An 18262-nucleotide genomic window follows, 5' to 3' on the forward strand; every position below is an offset into this window, starting at 1 on the left:
GAGGAATTACTATATTTTGTAACTAACTTATTAGTATAGGCTTTCTATTTCATTATATAATTAGTATAGTCATTACATCGTGTCTCTCACTTCCTCCCTTTTTGTCTGGGCCTGTTTAGCTTCTCCTTCAGTACAGTCTTCTAATATAGGACTCAAAGGATATGAATTATCTGTCTCAGTTATTGTAGCAAGGCCTTTCCACTTTCTATCATGTTTTACTGTACTCCAGTATTTTTGGGCAGAAGTTCTGTTGAGTAAGACTCAATATTGGAAGGATTAACTGGCTTTTTGCTATCAGAATAGAAGGCATCAGGTGGTTAATGAGAGCAGCAAAGTTCCACAGCTGTCTGATTCCTGTTTGGAAGGAGTCAGCGTCTTTGTTTTCAGATTCCTCAGTAGAGGTACTGCCCTGCAACACCTCTTTTGTAGCTTTAAATTAGAGAAGATATTATTGGGAAAATAAAATAACTTCTTAGATTTAAGCTTCAATAAATGTCATCTATAAAGTGTTCTCTACTGAAAAATTGTAACTAAATTCTGGCATATAAAATGAGTTTAAATTTTAATGGTACATTAATTAGTACAGTGTTTTGATAAAAAATAACTGCAAATATTAAGTAATAATTTTGAATTAACACTATTCAACTTATTAGTAATAAGGCAGTGTCCCTGGAAACATATATTTTATTGAAGGTTCCACTCTTTGATTGCATTATCATTTTGTCAAATAATATTCTTTCTTGTTCTTTTTCAAGTTCAGCAGAATATGCACAAGCTGAAGTATCTATTGTCAATTATGCAGTTTTTACATTACTGAGTACACTGGCTTTTCTAATATAGAAAAAGAGATTATATCATCACAATGTAATTGGAAATGCACTGAAAGAATTGCTGACTTGTACATAGTTTGTTTAATTTTAATATCATCTTAAAAAATCAGTTTTCCTAAATAAAGATTTTAAATCTTTCACCATTTGCACATAATTGAATGTTTATTTCCATATTGGCATCAGATTTTTAATTAAATTTTTATATTTGTTATTTCTTGAAGCATTTGTCCCACATATTTTATATCATCTTATTTCAGTAATTCAGCTGTTAATATATCTTGTCTTCTATAGTAAAAATTTTTATTGAAGTTGTATAATTTAAGACAATTTTATTATCAAATTTCTAAGACCTTAAGATTTTGTAAACATATTTATCTTACTATTGAAGACATTTCGTCAAAGATATTTCACCATTAAAGATAGATGGCAAATAAGCACATGAAAAGATGTTAAACATCATCAGCCATATGCTCCACATCATCAGCCATTAGGGAAATGCAAATTGAACTCATAATGAGATATCACTGCACACTTATCAGAATCCCCAAAATAAAAAAATTAATGTCAACACCAAATGCTGGTATGGATGTGGAGAAACTGGAGCATTCATACATTGGTGGTGGGAATACAAAATGCTATACAACCACATTGGAAAATAGTTGTACAGATTCATTTAAACAAACAGAAAAACCTTAACCTGCAAGTACCATACACCCTAGCAATCGAATCCTTGGTCATTTATCCCAGGGGAATGAAAAGTTAAATTCTGACAAAAACCTGTACATGGATGTCATAGCAACAATAGTAATAAAAAATAGTCAAAAACTGGAAGCAACGGATATGTCCTTCATGGAGTGAATGGTTAAACTGTCTTACATCCATACCTTGGATGACTTCTAAGCAGTGAAAGGAAAGAAAACAAAGAAATTAACTGATGATACCTGAAACAACTTAGATGAATCTGCCAGGAATTATGCTGCCATTCCTTGCCTTGCTGCAGGACTTCTTTCTTACCAGGTGACAGAGTCCCCACATTTCTCCCATAAGAGAAGATATGTGTGTGATTGATAAGAATTTCAACTTCAGAAGCACACATTGTCTTACAATACACTTTCATGACTTGGTGTTTACCTTATACACACACACACACATGCACATGCAAATGTATATGTGTATAAATTGTGTACTATGTTCTCACATCTCTGATTCCATTTTGCAAGCATTCACCACTACCCCACCCACAGCCAACATCCAGAGAGATATTTTCTTTGGTATGAAATAATGATTCAAATGCCATAGCTTTTGGAGAAGCCCCTTTGAAAATCAAAGCAAAATTGTTTTTTATCTAGATATCTTTCCAAACTCGATTACAATGTGTGAACATGGGGATAGTCTACCATGAGTTCATATAATTGTAAATATAAATTCTCATTACTGTTAGATAATTAACCAAAGCATGAAATTTAGTTTCTCCTACTCTGAGGAAATGGATCACTCTAACCAAAGTGATTGTTTTAGATTTGTTTTTACAGATCAGTCAATCTGCTTGTTTGCAGACTTTTCATATACAAAATACAGAAATATGCAATAGGTTTATGTCATTGTGAAAATTTAAGGGCTTTTTTGTTCAAAAAGATTGAAATGAAGAAAATTATTAATGTCAAATGATACCCTTAATTACTAGCTTGTATTTAAACAAAGAAATATGAAGGAGAGCAATGAAATGATGTATTTCATGAGGCTTAATGTGTTGCTTGTAAGAGCTGAACAATGATATTCTTTTTTTTTAGTTGAAGAATATTAATTTTCTAGAAGAAAAATTACTTTTGTTTTAGTATGGTTGAATTGACCTCACATTCTTTATTTGGAAAATATTTGATGCATAATCTAGGAAAATAACATGGTGCTTAATTTTTTATACTATTATAAATAAATGCATATATGAAATTAATAAAGGAAAGTTTTCTACTACAGAGACAAAAGTGTTTTCCACATATTCCTTTTAAAGTACCAAAATTCTTCTGTGAGTTATCCTGTGCCCATTCTGAAGATTCATTGACAGTTTAACTTCATTGAAATAATTGAGGAAATAAGGTTAGAGAGTATGGATCCGTTTATTTGTACACAAATATTGACTGAATGCTTGCTATTGATTAAGCACTAGGTTGTAACAGGAAACAAAGAAGATACACTATCAAATCATAGAGCTCATGGTTTACTAAGAAAATCATATAGTTATAGAAAGAACCATGCATTTATGGCTTTACTGTATACTTACAAGACAACTGAAGGCTACTATGAGAAGTTGTAAAGGAGTGCTGTTTATTGTCTCATGTCTGTTTTTTTTAATGCAATTTTATTGAGGTATTGTCACATATCATATAATCATCCAAAGTGTACAAACAGTTGTTCACTGTATCATCATATAGTTGTGCATTCATGACCATAATCAATTTTTTTTAACATTTTCATTACTCAAAAAAGAGAATAAAAATAAAAGTAAAAAAGGACACCCCAAGCATCTCATAATTCTTTTACACCCTATTATTCATTTACTTTTAGTCCCCCATTTTTTAGCTCATTTGTCCGTATACTGAATAAAGGGAGTGTGAGCCACAAGGTATTCACAATAAGATAGTCACACCATATAAACTATATAGTTATTCGATCATCTTCAAGAATCAAGGATACTGGATTACAGTTCAACAGTTTCAGGTATTTCCTTCTAGTCATTCTAGTACACTAAAAACTAAAAAAGAATATCTTTATAATCCATAAGAATAACCTCCAGAATGACCTCTCAACTCTATTTGAGATCTCTCAGCAACTGAAACTTTATTTTGTTTAGTTTCTCTTCCCCTTTTTGTTTAGGAAGGCTTTATCAATCCCACAATGCCAGGTCCAGGCTCATCCCTGGGAGTCATGTCCCATGTTGCCAGGGAGATTTACACACCTGGGAGTAATGTCCCATGTAGGGGAGGGGAAGTGAGTTTACTTGCTGAGTTGGCTTTCAGAGAGATGGGCCACGTATGAGCAACAAAAGAGGTTCTGTGGGGGTTAAACTTTGGCACCATTTTAAGTAGGCTTAGCCTCTCCATTGCAGTAACAAGCTTCATAAGAGCAAGCCCCAAGATTGAGGACTTGGCCTACTACAGGGTAGTCCCCAATGCTTGCAGGAATATCAGGAATTCCCAAGGTGGGGAAGTTTAATGTTTCAGCATTTTTCCCCAGGCCCTCAAGGGGTCCCTGCAAATACTCATTACTCTTTGCTCAGATTATTCTGGGATGTATTGGGGTTTCATGCTAAGTTGTACAAACCACTCAGATCTGACCCCCTATTCAAGATTCCTTGTAATTATGGTGTTTGAATAAACTGATGTACAAATTAAATTATATCGCATGCTGCAGAAAGTATAGATTTTGCACCAAATAAACATCTCTTCCTTTGGTCTCACACAGAAGTTGAGGTTTTAAAACATGGTCGATATCATCCTTTACCCTTTAGTCTGGTTTACCTTAGTTCTAGTCAAGTCCATTTCATTCATTATCTCTAATTGAAGTCCTACCTTTCTCTCAGATTTCTTAACATGCTGACATTCATAGCTGCTGAACTTTGGCTCTGAGTCTCAGGTGTCACACAGATACCTGAAGTTATAGGGATACACCAGGTTATACATGAACAGTTCAGCATCTCAGAATTTAGAGATAACCACAACTCATGAATAAGAAGTGACTGCTGTAAGAGCTTACAATCTAGGAAACTTCACAAGCCTTCCCCTGACAGCCCATGCTCTATAATTAGTCCACAATAGTGAGGTGTTATAATGTTTGCCTTTTTGATTCTGGCTTATTTCACTCAGTATACTGTCCTCAAGGTCCATTCACCTAGGTGCATACCTCACAACTTCATTTCTTCTTGCCGCCACTTGGTATTCCATTGTAAGCATACACCACAGTTCACCGTTCCACTTATCAGTCGATGTACCCTTAGGCCTCCTCCATCCATTGCAAATCATGAATATGGCTGCCACTCATGCCCCTGCTCTCAGTTCTTCCAAGTTTATGCCCTGTATTGGGGTTGCAGTACCATATGGCAAGCCCATAGTTAGCTTCCCATGGAACCACCACACTGCCCTTCAGCTGAACTGCACCATTCTACTTACCTACCAGTAGGGAATAGGGACATCCCTCTTTCCACATTTTCTCCAGCACTTGTAGCCCTCTATTTTTTTAAGTTTTATCTGCACACCATAGAATCCACCCTAAGTAAACAATCAGTGATTCCCAGTATAATCACATAATTATGCATTAAACCAATCTGTATGAGGACATTCCATCTCTTCCCCAAAGAAAGAAAAAGGAGAAAAAAATGAAGAATAAAAAAAAGATAGGAGAAAAATAAAAATAAAATACAATGAAAAGGTCAAACAGTGTCACAAAGAATCCCATATCACTCGCTTATACCCCCTTCTTATAGACATTTAGCTTTGATATATTGCCTTGTTACCATTAATGGAAGCATACATATATATATGTATGTATATAAAATATATATATTTTATGGAGATTGTCCACATACCATACAACTATCCATAGACACAAAGTGTGCAATCAGTTGCCCATGGTACCATCATACAGCTGTGCATCCATCAACAAAATTAATTTGTTTTTCATTTTTTAGATCATTTTCATTACTCCAGAAAAGAAATGAAGGCCAAAAAAGGAAACTCAAATCCTCCCATATCCCTAACCACCCCCCACCATTATTGATTCATAGTTTTGGTATAGTACATTTGTTACTGTTGATGAAAGAATGCCAAAATACTACTTACTGTAGTATATAGTTGGCAATACTTATATATATATTTTTCCCATAAGCCTTTCTATTATTAACTTCTAGTTATAGTGTCATATATTTGTTCTAGTTTGTGAGAGAGATTTCTAATATTTGTATAGACAATCATGGACACTGTCCACCACAAGATTCACTGTTTTATACATTCTCATCTTTTAACCTACAGCTTTTCTTCAGCTGACATACGTGACTCTGAGCTTCCCCTTTCCATCACCTTCACACACCTTTCAGCACTGTTAGTTAGTCTCACAACATGGTACTATCACCCATGTCCATTTCCAAACATTTATGTTCACCCCAGTTGAACATTCTGCTCATAATAAGCAACCACTCCCCATTCTTTAGCCTCATTCTGTATCATCACTTATATTTCATGTTTATGAGTTTACATATTATAATCAGTTCATATCAGTGAGACTCTGCAATATTTGTCATTATGTGTCTGTCTTATTTCACTCAAAATAGTGCCCTTAAGGCTTCTTCATCATCCCATTTCTTTTAAGATGGTTTTGTTCACACACCATACATTCCATCCTAAGTAAACAATCATTGGTTCCCTGTATAGTCACGTATTTCTGTATTCAGCACTATTGCCATTATCTATATAAGGATATCTCCATTTCTTCCACAAAGAAGGAAGAAGAGTCAAAGAAGGCAGAGAGACAAAATAAAAAGAAATGAGAAAGAGAGAGAAAAACAAAACAAGACAAAACAAAACAAAAAACTTGACAGCTAGAAAGCAACCAAAGGAAAGATAGCATTAACCTAAAGTAGAATAGTCAGACAACATCACCAGTGCCAGGAATCCCACACCCTTTCCCTACTCCCCACCCCTCATATGCATTAAGCTTTGGTATATTGCCTTTGTTATATTAAAGGAAGCATAATACAATGTATCCACAAATTATAGTCTCTAGTTTGCATTGATTGTATTTTCACACCAGTCCCACCCTATTTTTAACACCTTGCAATGCTGACATTCATTTGTTCTACCTCATGTAAAAACATATTTGTACCTTTTATCACAATCGTTGAGCACCCTCAGTTTCCCTGAGTTACATTGTCCTGGTCTTTATTCTTCGTCTTTTGTTCTGGTGTCCCACATGGTCCCAACCTTCCTCTTTCAATCATACTCACAGTCATCTTTGTTCAGTGTACTTACATTGCTGTGCTACTATCTTCCAAATTGTTTTCCAAACCTCTCACTCCTGACTTTTCCTTTCTGTCTGTAGTGCTTCCTTTAGTGTTTCCTGTAGAGCAGGTATCGTGTTCACAAACTCAGTCATTGTCTGTCAAAGAATATTTTAAGTTCTCCCTCATATTTGAAGGACACTTTTGCTGGATATAGGATTCTTGGTTGATGGTTTTTCTCTTTCAGTATCTTAAATATACCACCCACTTCTTACTTGCCTCTGTGGTTTCTATTGAGAAATCTGCACATAGTACTATCCAGCTTCCTTTGTATGTGGTGGATCACTTTTTCTCTTGCTGCTTTCAGGATTCTCTCTTTATCTTTGACATTTGATAATCTGATTATTAAGTGTCTTAGTCTAGGCCTATTCAGATCTATTCTGTTTGGGGTATGTTGTGCATCTTGGATCCATAATTTTATGTCTTTCATAAGAGACGAGAAATTTTCATTGATTATTTCCTCTATTATTGCTTCTGCCCCTCTTCCCTTCTCTTCTTCTGGGACACAGATGACATTTATATTCTTTCTTTTTGTTTTGTCCTTAAGTTCCCAGAGATGTTGCTTGTATTTTTCCATTCTTTTCTCTATCTGTTCTTTTGCATGTGTAGACTTCCAGGTGTCTTGTTCTGCAGTTCCTGAGTGCTTCCTTCTGCCTCTTGAGACCTGCTGTTGTATATGTTACTATTGTGTCTTTCATCTCTTGTGTTGTGCCTTTCACTTCCATAGATTCTGCCAGCTGGTTTTTCAAACTTTCAATTTCTACCTTATGTACACCCAGTGTTTTCATTATACGGTTCATCTCTTTCACCATATCTTCCCTAAACTTTTTGAATTGACTCAGTATTAGTTGTTTCAATTCCTGTATCTCAGTTGAAATGTAAGTTTGTTCCTTTTACTGGGCCATGACTTTGTTTTTCTTAGTGTAGTTTGTAGTTTTCTGCTGTCTAGGCATGGTTTTTTTGGATACCCCATCAGGTTTTCCCAGACCAGAATGGGCTCAGGTCCCAGAAGAAAGAAATGTTCAGTATCTGGTTTCCCTGAGGAAACCAGTGTCTTAGAAAATTGGTACACCCTGTGATGCCTTAGGTCACTGTGCTTTTCTGCCCAGCAGGTGGTGCCTATCATTCCATAACTTCAGACTGTTGTAAGGATGTGTGACCCATGGCTGTTTTCCCTCAGGTTCTGGGGTCTGGTTCTGAATAGAAGACAGGGAGCAGAGCTGGGCCCCACCCCTTTCCTCTTAGAGACGATAACCCCCTTAGGGAGGAGTCATTAGCATTTGAATAGACTCTGCCTGTGCTATCTCCACTCTTGTCTGGGTCAGAGCCCTGGGAACTTAAAATGGCTGAGGCTTTCTCTACTGAACTGGAACAGGGACAAAGCCCCCTTCAGGGCCAGTCCATGGCCACCGTCTGGCTCTCCAAGGTCAGTCTTCACCCAAAGCCTCTGTCTGCTTGTTGGGGATTCATATCGAGCAGTCCACACTTGTTAATTAAAACCAAGTTGGCACTCAGATGAGCCGTATTTGCTTGCTGGGAGAGAGCTGCTCTATGGCTCTATAAGGCTTTGCAGCTCAGGCCATGGAGGGAGGGGGCTTCTGGCTTGGATCCGTAGTTCCTACTTACATATTTTATGCTGCGATCTTGGGCATTCCTCCTAATTTAGATTGGTGTATGATGAGTGGATGGTCACGTTTGTCCCCCCACAGTTATTCTGGATTATTTACTAGTTGTTTCTGCTTGCTTGTTAGTTGTTTCAGGGAAACTGATTAGCTTCCACTCCTCTCTATGCTGCCATCTTATATCCTCCTCTCAAATGAAGCATTTTTAATTTATGAAATCTCTAGTTTGCATTGATTGTATTTTTTCCCTATGCCATCCAATTTTCAACACCTTGCAATGTTGACATTCATTTGTTCTCCCTCATTTAAAAAAAACATTACTATATTTATACATTTAATCATCATCATTGACCACTCTAGGTTTCACTAAGTTATATAATCCCTGTATTATCTTCTGTCTTTCCTTCTGGTGTCATACATGCCCTTAGACTTCCTCTTTTAACCATACTCACACTCAACTTTTTTCAGAGTACTTACAATATTGTTACCATCACACACTATTTTACTATCCATTCCATTTATAGATCTATACAATCAATTCTGTTGAACCTTCTGTACTCCTTCAGCATCAAATGCCAAATCTCCAACCTCTTTCTATCTCCTGATAGCCTGTGTTCTCAACTCTCAAATTTCACTCATCAATATCAGTCCATATTAGTAAGATCATAGAGTATTGGTAATTTTGTTTCTCCTTATTTCACTTAGTGTAATGACAACTGTTTAGATTTTGTCTTTTGGGTTTTATATTTCATATCTTATTTATTCATTTTTTTGTTGTTGTTCCTCTCTTTCTCTTTATACCTTTTCTGGTAGTCTTCATTTCTATACTCTTCTCCAAACCTCTTTCTACTGTCTTTTCCTATCTGCCTGTAGTGCTCCCTTTAGTATTTCTTGTGAGAGCAGGTATCTTGTTCACAAATTCAGTGTCTGTTTGTCTGAAAATATTTTAAACTCTCCCTCATTTTTGAAGGACAGCTTTGCTGGATATAGAATTCTTGATTGGCAGTTTTTCTCTTTCAATATTTTAAATATGTCATACCACTGCCTTGTCACCTCCATGGTTTCTGCTAAGAAATCTGCACAGTCTTATTGAGTTTTCTTTGTATGTGATGGATTGCTTTTCTCTTGCTGCCTTCAGAATTCTCTCTTTGTCTTTGACAGTTGATAATCTGATTATTATGTGTCTTGGAGTTGGTCTACTCAGATGTATTCTCTTTGGGGTAGGCTTTTCTTCTTAGATCTGTAGTTTTATGTCTTTAATAAGAGATGGGAAATTTTCATTATTTCCTCCATTATTCTTTGTTCTCCTCCTCCCTTCTCTTCTCCTCCTAGGACACCCATGACAAATATATTTGTGCACTCTGTATTGTCTTTCAATTCCCTGAGACCCTGCTCATATTTTCCCATTCTTTTCCCTATCATTCTTTTGTATGTAGGATTTCAGATATCCTGTCCTCCAGCTCATGATCCTTTCTTCTGCCTCTTCAAATCTGCTGTTGTATATCTCTATTGTATTTTTCTGCTCCTCCACTGTGCCTTTCATTCCCATAAGTTCTGCCAATTGTTTTTCAAACTTTCAATTTCTTTCTTATGTTTCCTCAATGTCTTCTTTATATCCTTCATCTCTTTTCCCATATCTTCCCTAAACTCAATGACTTGATTTTTGAATTAATTTAGGAGATTTGTTTAATAATCAGCTGTTTAAATTCCTGTATCTCAGTTGAACTGCAAGTTTGTTCCTTTTACTGGGCCATATCTTTGCTGTTCCTAGTGTTATCTATAATTTCTGTTGTCTAGGAAACTGATTTCCTTGATTACCCAAATCAGATCTTCCCAGACCAGATGAGCCCAGGTCTCAGGAGGAGACTGTATTCAGTATCAGGTTTCCCTGAAAGTGAGACCCAGTAGATTGTCAGACTTCCTATGAGGCCTCTAGGCTCTGTGCTTTTCTTATCCTGCCCAGCAGGTGGTGCTTGTCAACCTGCTGCTCCCCACCAGCATAAAGAGGTGTAGTGCATTTAATTCTCAATGGACCCTGTCCTGGCCAGGAACTGAGCAAGTCCAAAATCAAGCTTAAGCTTTTTCTGTTTTGTTTTGTTTTGTTTTGTTTTTTTCTTTTCCTTTTCCCCCAGGTTCTGGGATCTGAGTTTTTCCTTTGACTCTCTATCTTAACTCTGACCTTGCCTGGGTCAGGGCTGGCAGTTGAAAATGGCTGAGGCTTTCTCTAATAAGCCACTTAGAATAAGAGAGAATAAAAAATGAATAAAGCAATAATTCCCATTTTCAGAGCAGTCACCAGCCCTCCAGTTCACCAGGCAGGAACCAGAGTTGGTACCCAGTTCATGTGCCCCTTTCCTTGAGACACAGTTCTTTTCCAGTATTCTGAGCTCAGCAGACTTTGAGAGCCTCAGTTTTTATTTATTTTTGTATTTTTTTCCATCATCCCCACCTCCTCTCTGCTAGTTTAAACCTCTGGAGTCCTTTCCTGCTTGCTCAGGGTTATCTGGGATTGTAGCATGTATTAAGTAGTCCAAATTTGTTAATCAAAACTGCAATTGGAAGAGAGAGAAGATGCTGGCATAGAGAGGAGTGGAAGCTAGTCAGTCCCCCTGGAACAACTAATAAACAACCAGGAACAAATAATAAATAATCTGGAATAACTGTGGGGGGACAAAGATGACTGTCCACTCATCATACACCAACCTGAATTGGGAGGAATTCCCAAGATTGCAGGTAAAATCTGTAAGTAAAAACTGCAGATCCGAGCTGGGAGCCCTCTCCCCGCATGGCCCAAGCTGCAAAGCCTTGCTCTGCTAGAGAGCAGCACACTCTGAGCAAGCAAATATAGCTCAGCTGAGCTCCCAACTGTGATTTCATTAGCAAATGTGGGCTGCTCAATACGATTTACAAATCCCCAGAAAGCAGAGGCTTTTGGTGATGATTGACCTTGAAGAGCTGGAGGACCTTTCTGGAACAGAGTTGGAGCTCAGAGGACCGGGTGCTGTCTCTGGCCAATGGGTGAAAGTGAGTGGGGCTGCAGACTGAACCTGAAGGGTGTATTTCTGTCTCTTTTTTGGCTCAGTGGAGAAAGCCTCAGCCATTTTCAATTCCCAGTGCTCAGACCCAGACAAGGGTGGAGATAGAGTCAGAGACTATTCAAATGCAAATGACCTCTCCCCAGGGGGTATGTCTTCCCTAAGAGGAAAGAGGCAGTGCCAAGCTCTACTACAGGCCTTCCATTCAGAAACGGACCCCAGAGCCTCGGGGAAAACATCCACTGGCCGCACCTCCTTACACCAGTCAGGAGTGACAGGCAGACAGGTGTGACCTGCTGGGCAGAAAACACAGTGGCTTGGGGCCTCACAGGGTTGACCAGTCTTCTCAGACACACCCTCAGGGAAACCTTAAACTATTGCCTCCTTCCAAGACCTGAGCCTGTTTTGGCCTAGGAAAACCTGATTGAGATACCAAGGAGGCCAGATGCCTAGACAACATAAAACTACAAGCTACACTAGGAGGGGTGAAGATATGGCCAGTCAAAGGAACAAAATTGCACTTCAACTGAGATACAGGAATTTAAACAACTAGTGCTGGATCAATTCAGAAAGTTTGTGGAATATACGGCAAAAGAGATGAAGTAAATAAAAAAAACACTGGGCATACATATGGTAGAAATTGAAAGTTTAAAAAAACAACTGACAGAATCTATGGAAATAAAAGGAACAATACATGAGATGAAGTACACAATGGAGACATACAACATCAGATCTCAAGAGGCAGAAGAAAGCACTCAGGAACTGCAGAACAAGGCACCTGAAAGCCTACACAGGAAAGAACAGATAGAAGAAAGAATGGAAAAATACAAGCAACATCACCGGGAACTTAAAGACAAAATGAAGTGCAGGAATGTACATGTCATGGGTGTCCCAGAAAGAGAAGAGAAGGGAAAAGGGACAGAAGCAATAATAGAGGCAATAATCAATGAAAATTTCCCATCTCTTATCAAAGACATAAAATTACAGATCCAAGAAGCACAGCATAACCCAAACAGAATAGATCTTAATATGCCTAGACCAAGACACTTAATAATCAGATTATCAAATGTCAAAGTTAAAGAGAGAATCCTGAAAGCAGCAAGAGAAAAGTAATCCATCACACTTGAATGAAGCTTGATAAGACTATGTGCAGATTTCTCAGTAGAAACCATGGAAGCAAGAAGGAAGTGGGGTGATATATTTAAGATACTGAAAGAGAAAAATCACCAACCAAGAATCCTATATCCAGCAAAACTATCCTTCAAATATGAGGGAGAGCTTAAAATATTCTCTGACAAACAGACAATGACAGAGTTTGTGAACAAGATACTTGCTCTACAGGAAACACTGAAGGGAGCACTAAAGACAGAAAGGGAAAAGATAGGAGTGAGAGGTTTGGAACACAATTTTGGGAGGTAGTAGCATAGCAATGTAATTAAACTGAACAAAGATGACTGTGAGTATGGTTGAAAGAGGAAGGAGCATGTGGGACATCAGAAGGAAAGAGGAGAGATAAAGACTGGGACTGTATAACTCAATGAAGCCTAGGGTGCTCAACAATTGTGATAAAAGGTGCAAATATGTTTTTACTTGAGGTAGAACAAATGAATTTCAACATTGCAAGATGTTAAAAATGGGGTGGGATTGGGGGAAAAATACAATCAATGCAAACTGGAGTATAGTTAACAGAACCATTCTATTATGCTTCCTTTAATATAACACAGGCACTATACCAAAGCTAAATGCATATAGGGGGACATAGGGGAAGGGTATGGGACTCTTGGCATTGGTGATGTTCTCTCGTTATTCTACTTTAGTTTAATGCTATCTTTCCTTTTATTACTTCCTAGCTGTCATGTTTGTTTTTTCCTTCTCTTTCTTTCTTTTTTCTTTTTCTCCTGTCTCCCTAACTTCTTTGACTCTTCCTCTTCCTATGTGGAAGAAACAGAGATGTCCTTATACAGATAGTGGTGATGGTGGTGAATAGATAAATTTGTGATTATACAGGGAACATCAATGGTTTACTTAGGATGGAATGTATGGTGTGTGAACAAAACTGTCTTAAAAGAAAGGGGTTGATGAAGAAACCTTGAGGGCACTATATTGAGTGAAATAAGACAGACACATAGGACAAATATTGTAGGGTCCCACTGATATGAACTAATTATAATATGCAAACTCATAGACATGAAATGTAAGTTATCAGAATGAGGCTAAAGAATGGGGAGTGGTTGCTTATTATGAGCACAATGTTCAACTAGGGTGAACTTAAACATTTGGAAATGGACAGAGGTGATGGTAGCACATTGTGAGAATAACTAACAGTGCTGAATGGTGCATGAATGTGGTGGAAAGGGGAAGCTCAGAGTCATGTATGTCACCAGAAGGAAAGTTGTAGGTTAAAAGATGAGAATGTATGAAACAGTGAATCTTGTGGTGGGCAATGTCCATGATTAATGTACAAATATTAGAAATCTCTCTCATGAACTAGAACAAATGCATGACAATAACAGAGGGACATATAGGAAAAAATATATACCTATTGCAAACTGTATACCACAGTTAGTAGTATTTTAACATTCTTTCATCAATGATAACAAATGTTATCAATAATGGAGGGGGGTTGTTAGGGGTATGGGAGGATTTGAGTTTCCTTTTTTTGTGTGTCTATTTCTTTTCTGGAGTAATGAAAATGTTCTAAAAAGTGAACAAAAAATTAACTGTGGTGATGGATGCACAGCTGTATGATTGTACCGTGGGCAATTGATTGTACACTTTGGATATGTGGATTATTGTGTGGTATGTGAACAATCTCAATTAAAAAAAAAAAAAAAAAACTGCAATTGGAGCTTTGTTGAGCTACATTCCCTTGCTCTCAGCTGGGGCTGCCTCTTTTTCCCACAGTGAAGTTTTGCAACTCAGCCTGCTGTGCCAGTGGGGAAGGGGTGCCAGCTCTGCACTTCAGGAGCTTTACTTACCGTTCTGTGCTGTGATTTCAGCCTTTACACCTATTCCTAACTGGTGTATGATGTTGTCTGATCATGGATGTCCCCCTATCAGTTGTTCCAGACTATTTTCTAGTTGTTCCTGGCTATTTACTAGTTGCTCTAAGGGATTAAATAAATTCCACATCTCTCTATGCCTCCATCTTGCTCCACCTCCCTCAGTCTGTCTGGTTTTTATGAAGAAAGATTTAAAAACCAAAAAATTCCAAAAAACTACTGCTACATTCTCAGAAATCTCCCAGGATTATCTCTTTAATAATACATATTATATGTTTTCTATTATTTTCAGTTTCCCCCATTTTACAACTAAAAAGCATTTGATCTCATATTCAAAGAACCAGAAAGAGGGAATTGACAAGAATATGCAATATATCTAAACCTTATAAAACCCTATAAACCTTGTATATAACATCATGAAATTTCACCTTGTTGAATAGTCTACCTTCAATCTTAGTTCACATTTTTCTAATGGAGTGATCTTTCAGGTAATTCCATTTGGTAAAGAATGCAAATCTTGGGCTATTATCCAGTATTCATGTAAAGCGGCTTCCAGTGAATAGTCATTTATTGGTGGCCTGGCACCTCATGTTCTGTTAGAGAGCTTTAAGGGTAGTAAGTCCAGGGAGTGGACAAGGCAGTAGAAAAAGTCTTACCTCTTGTAAAAAGAGTGTGCCAGTAATTTAGCGATGATCTCCTCATACTTGAGTGCTAATAATTTTGTAGGACATTAGTAAATATAAGCAATGGAGCAAGGATAGAAATAATAACAGCAGGCAACATGTATTGCATATTTATAATTTTGTTGAGAATTGCACTTAATGTTTTTACATGCACTGCTTTTTTAGTCATCCTCATACTCTGTGAGTTAAGTACTCTTATTTTTAGCACTTCAGTGAAGAAAACACTGAGGCTTAGAGAGTTTGAGTAACTTTCTGAAGGAACATATAAAACACAAGACTAAAACTCAGTTTTTCTTTAGTGTTGATAACTGGAAGGAAAAAAAAAATGTACGTGCATGTGTGTGTGAGTAAAATCAGTTTATGGTCTGACTAATCCGAGTAAGTAAGAAAGTATACAATGCTGGACCTTACTTTTATTTTAACATAATCCTGAAGATAATTTTACTTTTTATAGGTACTTAAAATTACCCTTAAGTATTTAACAAGGCATAATTTCCTGAAAATTTGAATTTATACTTGCTGGAGTTGTGAATTTTATCTTTGTTTTTTTTGTTTTTTGTTTTTTTTTTCACTTTTATTCTTTGAGAAAATTCAAAGGATTGCTTAACCTAATAACAAAGTACTTTTTTCCTGCATTTTCTATGACTGAAATTTATTTTCTTTCATTCAGTCTATGGTCATTGAACCCCTATAGATAAAGACTGCACTGTTTTTATTTCCTGAAACAAATTATGGGTTTGTGTAATTCTGAGTTCATGACTCTTGGATGAATAAAATTAACCTTGCTTTAGTTTGAGTTTTTAAAATGCCCATTTTAATAAAAGGAAAGCTAGTCAGTTATTTCACCTATTTTAGTAGAGTTTTAAATAATATAGTAATGCTTATGATAATTTCTACAAAAACCCCTAAGCTTTTTCTCTCACACTTCAAAAGCACCACAGTGGTCCTCTCCGAACCCACAGTAGGATTTTCATGGTCTGTGTTTACAGGATTCTCAGTTATAACTAATGGAATGAACAGCTTCTGAAGGTAAGAGGAGAAAGGCTTTCCAAACACAGGTAATAATAGGAGCAATGGCTAGAGCATAGAGATAAAGAAAATTAATAACTATAGAAGATGGGTGTGGATGATAATAAGAGATTTGGTATATTGGTAGATTGGAATTACATTTTGAAAGGATTTATTGTATTATTTGAAGGAGTCTGGATTGTAATCATCACCAAAATTTCCTCCATGTTCAAGTGTTTCATATATTTTCCTTCCCTTCTGATATTAAATCCAGTCACATTCTTCCACTTTTCTGCATCCATCTGTACAATGTTTCCAAAATTCAACACTTTGCAAGCAAGACACCTCAGTGGTCTCAATGCAAAATGCTCTTCTGATGCAGAAAAGCCATGACTAATTCAAAGACTGCCAATGTGAGTTGAATGTTCGATGGCTATGAAGCAATGTAAACTGAAAGGCTGAAACTTAAAGAGATCATTCTGAAGAAAAAGGAATTCTTGAAACACTGAGAACCATGATAGCATTCATGAAAAACAAGTTTCTTTTCTTTCGCATGTGCATTTGTTTACTGTACCAAAGAAGATGTGTCACAGCTAATGGGGCATTTCAAGGGGAGAAAAATAATCACAAATTATATAAAGTTGTCCAACAACAACAACAAATAATTCTTCCAGGTGTTACCTAGATTTAATTTTTGAAGTGACAAGACTTGGTGGAGACCTTCTGAATAGAAGAAGCATTGTGAAACATGATTAGCTTAGTGTGTTTGCAATTTTGAGTCTTTTATATAAAGCATGGGTTTTATGTTCAAAAGATTTTTTTTCAAATTAACTAAATTCTCAGATTATTTAACATTTACTGAAACTCCTGCTTTCACTATGAGGAGGACTTCTGAAAGTTAATAAAAACTTCAAAGTAATTTTCTTTGAGGTGGAAGTTGTTGGACAAATTTATATAATTTGTGCTCTTTTATAACTATGCAAACATATTTATGAACAACCAGCCAATATGATTATACCTTCTCACTTCACAAAACTGTTAAGTTGTCAAAAACACTCTCACCCAGAGCCTTGCCTCTTATAACCATTTGAGTAGCCATATCCAGTGGTGACAGTTTGCTTGTCTCTATTGCCAACTCATGTCATGGACTATCAGTGCCGTCTTCGTTATTGGAAATAGCATCATTAGTGCCTTTGAATCTCATTGGATTAGAGAACCAATTCCAAAAACCCCAGACCAATTCAGAAATCTTATCCTTAAGATTCTGTTACTCAAGAACCACTCCCGTCATCAAAGCTTTCTTATTCAGGGTTCTCTAATGAAATGAACAGACAAAAGATAAATATAAATATTATGAGATCTTTCTCAAAATTGTGTCACATGCCTGTGGGAATGGTCAAGTCCTAATTCCATATGACAATCCACAAGCTGGGAACTCTGATGAAGGTTTTTGATTAATTCCCCTGGTGAAACTGGCTAGCTGAATTATAGAAGGATATTCTCTCTTCTGATTGCTGAAGTCATCATTTCTTTTAAAGCCTTCAACATGTTGGATGAGACTTCTGTCATTGCTGAAGGCAATCTCCTCAGTTGACTTTAGATGCCATCATCTTACTGATGATTTAAGTCCAAAAAATATCCTGACAGCAACAATCAGGCCAGTGATTGCTTGACCAAACGACTGGACACCATAATCTGGCCAAGTTGATGGATTAACTTAATCATCATATTTAGTGGTGTTGCACCTATTTTAATATGCTAACTTACTAATGTGTATCTTCTTTGAAGTGTCTGTTTATATCTTTTCCTGATTTTTAATTGGGTTATATTATTTTTGAATTGTAAGGGTTCTTTACACAATATCCTGAATTAAAGCCCAATGTTGGACTTGCAAACATTTTCTCCCAATCTGTCACTTGCTTTTCAGTTTCCTTAGCTGTGCCTCTCAAAAACCAAACATTTTTAATGAAGATGAAATCAATTGTGTCAATTTTTGTATATTTTTGTTTTCGTTGTTTAAGAAGTCATAGACTAAC

Source organism: Choloepus didactylus, chromosome 3, assembly GCF_015220235.1.
Source record: "Choloepus didactylus isolate mChoDid1 chromosome 3, mChoDid1.pri, whole genome shotgun sequence".
Classification (NCBI taxonomy): Eukaryota; Metazoa; Chordata; class Mammalia; order Pilosa; family Megalonychidae; genus Choloepus; species Choloepus didactylus.